General features: G+C 41.8%; 1 pseudogene; it reads left to right on the top strand.

The window, feature by feature from the left end:
* Positions 1 to 3,856: 3,856 nt before the first annotated feature.
* LOC142357512 (5.8S ribosomal RNA) lies at positions 3,857 to 4,008 on the top strand (annotated as a pseudogene).
* The last annotated feature ends 998 nt before the right edge of the window (positions 4,009 to 5,006 follow it).

Below are 5,006 nucleotides of genomic sequence, written 5' to 3'. Positions count from 1 at the left end.
GATAGTTAAGCAAGAATTGCAAATTCCTACTGTTGGGACTTCGGTCTCCGGCAACGGGATGAAGCGGATCGAGCTTAATTGTCTAGAGGAAGTAAAAGTCGTAACAAGGTTTCCGTAGGGGAACCTGCGGAAGGATCAGTGATTGATTCCTTCGGGCATGGCTGCTGGTAGAGGCCATGTCTGTAGTGCGCATGACGCTCTGTCGCTAGAGATTGCTTGGCAACCAATCTCGAATTATGTATCGAGCTCAAAAACTACTTGTGTGGATACATAGTTCAGCAGTCATGGCAAGGGACTGCTTAAAGGGAGACTAGTTAGCAAAAGCAGCCTAGCAGAACTGCAGCTATCTAGATCTCAGAAGCTGGGTTATAGAAGCCCAGCTATAGACTTGTGAATGAGAAAGGCCTAAAAAGGTCCACAAGTCGCGTGGTTAGAACCGACACGCAAAAATCCCAGCGAGTGACAGAGCGTTGCGCTGTTCAGTGGGAAAGAGTTGAGCTACTCGGGGCGCCCACTGAACTTGCTCCGAGCCAAAGGCTCGAAAAAACACAGCTTAGCCTCAGATCCTTTACATAGAAGGCTAGCTAAAATAAACTTACCTTGGACGAGGGTAAAGTTTAGTCAGTTCTTAGGGGAGAGTAATCCACAGCTTCTCGCCCTCTGAACATTCTCCCAGATATGTAGGTCTGGGAGAGTCTCCTCCTGTTCTTCGGAATCTGGAGGTAGACAAAGACAGTACGATACGATCTTGCATCGGGATGACTAACCGATAATGATCATAATCTGACAATTTTTCCGGCTTGAGGCACCGGAGTCAGATTAAAGACACATACTGAACTAAAGGCGTATGTGCAAAGCTTGTCGGAGTGTAGAGAGTCAAGCTGAGTTGACTCGTCACGTGGTGATGACAACAGCCATGTGCAAAACACTCACAACTTTATCGTCTATGTGGAAAAGGTTGCTAACAGCGCTCTCTATGAGAGGCCCTCGCATATAACTATACGAGGAAAAGGCGATAGAGTTGTTTGAATGTGGGGCAGGTTCATCGACAAGCTAAGTTGATCACATTCTTGTTGTGGCATCCTACTAGAATTGGTCACGGTCTGCACCAACTCTCCCCAAGTTGGCCAGACTTAAAACTAGAAATAAGGTTTGCAGCTATGTGAACCTAGAAACTGTAAAGGAGTTGAAAGAACTTAAAGGAATTGAAAGAGGCCTTGAGGTATATCCTCTTGGTAAAGACCCACAAAAGCTCACAAAAGTGGCTTCGAAGGGCAAAACTGGTTCATCCAAAACAATTGGAGAGCTTAAAGCAGAACCAATTCGAATGAAACACTATTGGTGAAACTTCATCATGAGAACGTCACAAGCTGATCACGCTCTATGATATGACTAGTATTATGTTGCTTCTAGTAGGCTAAGCGCAAGCCGAAACATCAACATGTGAAAGTCGTAGAATTTTGCAATCAAACTGTGGCTAGTACTGTGATGTTACTAGTAACCTGGTGTTCCGTCATATGGCCAAGAGAGCATTTGAAGGCGAAACTTCTGCATGGGAAAGCTGCATCATGATCAAAATTTTATATCGAGTATTATGTTGACGTTAGTAGGCCTTGGCCGAAAACGCAGCATGTGAAAGGTATAGATAAAAGTTATTGTTGCAGTCAGTACTGTGTAGTTACTAGTAGCTGGATTTAAGCTCAAAATGAGACACTGTTGGTGAAACTTCATCATGAGAATGTCACAAGCTGATCAAGCTCTATGATATGACTAGTATTATGTTGCTTCTAGTAGGCTAAGCGCAAGCCGAAACATCAACATGTGAAAGTCGTAGAATTTTGCGATCAAATTGTGGCTAGTACTGTGATGTTACTAGTAACCTTGTGTTACGTCATATGGCCAAGAGAGCATTTGAAGGCGAAACTTCTGCATGGGGAAGCTGCATCATGAACAAAAGTTTATATCGAGTATTATGTTGACATTAGTAGGCCCTGGCCGAAAGCGCAGCATGTGAAAGGTATAGATAAAAGTTATCGTTGCAGTCAGTACTGTGTAGTTACTAGTAGCTGGATTTAAGCTCGAAATGAGACACTGTTGGTGAAACTTCATCATGAGAACGTCACAAGCTGATCACGCTCCATGATATGACTAGTATTATGTTGCTTCTAGTAGGCTAAGCGCAAGCCGAAACATCAACATGTGAAAGTCGTAGAATTTTGCGATCAAATTGTGGCTAGTACTGTGATGTTACTAGTAACCTTGTGTTACGTCATATGGCCAAGAGAGCATTTGAAGGCGAAACTTCTGCATGGGGAAGCTGCATCATGAACAAAAGTTTATATCGAGTATTATGTTGACGTTAGTAGGCCCTGGCCGAAAGCGCAGCATGTGAAAGGTATAGATAAAAGTTAGCGTTGCAGTCAGTACTGTGTAGTTACTAGTAGCTGGATTTAAGCTCGAAATGAGACACTGTTGGTGAAACTTCATCATGAGAACGTCACAAGCTGATCACGCTCTATGATATGACTAGTATTATGTTGCTTCTAGTAGGCTAAGCGCAAGCCGAAACATCAACATGTGAAAGTCGTAGAATTTTGCAATCAAACTGTGGCTAGTACTGTGATGTTACTAGTAACCTTTTCTTACGTCATATGGCCAAGAGAGCATTTGAAGGCGAAACTTCTGCATGGGGAAGCTGCATCATGAACAAAAGTTTATATCGAGTATTATGTTGACGTTAGTAGGCCCTGGCCGAAAGCGCAGCATGTGAAAGGTATAGATAAAAGTTATCGTTGCAGTCAGTACTGTGTAGTTACTAGTAGCTGGATTTAAGCTCGAAGTGAGACACTGTTGGTGAAACTTCATCATGAGAACGTCACAAGCTGATCACGCTCTATGATATGACTAGTATTATGTTGCTTATAGTAGGCTAAGCGCAAGCCGAAACATCAACATGTGAAAGTCGTAGAATTTTGCGATCAAATTGTGGCTAGTACTGTGATGTTACTAGTAACCTTGTGTTACGTCATATGGCCAAGAGAGCATTTGAAGGCGAAACTTCTGCATGGGGAAGCTGCATCATGAACAAAAGTTTATATCGAGTATTATGTTGACGTTAGTAGGCCCTGGCCGAAAGCGCAGCATGTGAAAGGTATAGATAAAAGTTAGCGTTGCAGTCAGTACTGTGTAGTTACTAGTAGCTGGATTTAAGCTCGAAATGAGACACTGTTGGTGAAACTTCATCATGAGAACGTCACAAGCTGATCACGCTCTATGATATGACTAGTATTATGTTGCTTCTAGTAGGCTAAGCGCAAGCCGAAACATCAACATGTGAAAGTCGTAGAATTTTGCAATCAAACTGTGGCTAGTACTGTGATGTTACTAGTAACCTTTTCTTACGTCATATGGCCAAGAGAGCATTTGAAGGCGAAACTTCTGCATGGGGAAGCTGCATCATGAACAAAAGTTTATATCGAGTATTATGTTGACGTTAGTAGGCCCTGGCCGAAAGCGCAGCATGTGAAAGGTATAGATAAAAGTTATCGTTGCAGTCAGTACTGTGTAGTTACTAGTAGCTGGATTTAAGCTCGAAGTGAGACACTGTTGGTGAAACTTCATCATGAGAACGTCACAAGCTGATCACGCTCTATGATATGACTAGTATTATGTTGCTTATAGTAGGCTAAGCGCAAGCCGAAACATCAACATGTGAAAGTCGTAGAATTTTGCGATCAAACTGTGGCTAGTACTTTGATGATGCTTGTAGCCAACCGAATTGGTTGAAAAGCCCAATAAGTAAGCTAACTTGGGAGAGCTTGTTGGAAACCAAATGCTACTAGATTGGTCCAAATACATCCTTCAACAGGGGATCACTTGGCTCGCTTTACGAAGAGGAGCACAGCTATATGTGTTAATTCGGTATGAATCGCAAGATTTGTTTACCGACCTCTCTAACGCAAAAGGCGGTCTCGGCTTCGGCTGTTGACTGCGTCCGATTCAGGGTTATATAACTCTCGATTGAACACATTGATGTTCTATTGTTGGTGCTTCCAATAAAATTGGAACACTTAAAGCAGAACCGATTCAAATAATAGCATTCTGATCAATGATTGCATTCCTTGATCAAGAACTGCTGGAGTCATTGTGATGGCGAATTTTCTTCATAAGAAAATTGCAAAGAGACGGAACTTAATGAGACTAGTATTATGTTGTTTCTAGTAAGCGGAAGCTGAAACAGCAACATGTGAAAATCAAGTTTTGTTCAATGATCTCGAGGCGATAAGTACTATGAAGCAACTAGTAGCCTAAGCATGACTCAGATTTGAGACAGTCAAAAAGACTGGCGAAACTTCTTCACATGAAAGTTACATAGAGAACTACAAATGTATACAGCGAGTATTATGTTGTTTCTAGTAGGCGAAAGCTGAAACATCAACATGTGAAAGTTGTCTGCAAACTGTAGAACGATATGTGATTAGTACTGTGCTGTTACTAGTAGCCAGTCTGACTGTAGAAGCCAAGACAAAGGGAAACTAATGCATCTGAAAAGGACAAGTTATGGAAAGGTATGCACGATAAGTATTATGTTGTTTCTAGTAAGCGGCAGCTGAAACATCAACATGTGAACGTCGTTGTGTACAGTAACCTAGAACTATATAGTCCTTAGTAACGTGCATTTACTAGTACCTGTAATTGGTATTCAGACTCAGGCAGTTTGGAATAGTTTGGCAAAGATGCACCAGAGAAAACTGGGATTTGATACAGAAATTGTTGAATACAAGTATTATGCTGCTTCTAGTAGGTTGAATCCGAAACATCAGCATGTGAAAATTGAAAACATTTCTGGTTCGAATTGTCACAAGTATTTGGTGATCTGAGTAGCCAAACTCACTACAACGCCAATTGAAGGCAAAAATTCTCAACGGGAAAAGCTATTCTCATTGAATGAGCTAACAAGACGAGTATTATGTTGCTTCTAGTAGGCGAAAGCCAAAACATCAACA

The sequence above is a fragment of the Convolutriloba macropyga genome, unplaced genomic scaffold, assembly GCF_964194025.1.
Source record: "Convolutriloba macropyga unplaced genomic scaffold, txConMacr16.3 SCAFFOLD_4746, whole genome shotgun sequence".
Taxonomy (NCBI): domain Eukaryota; kingdom Metazoa; phylum Xenacoelomorpha; order Acoela; family Convolutidae; genus Convolutriloba; species Convolutriloba macropyga.
The sequence above is the reverse complement of the archived record's forward strand: the minus strand, read 5'-3'. Positions and strand labels throughout refer to the sequence as shown.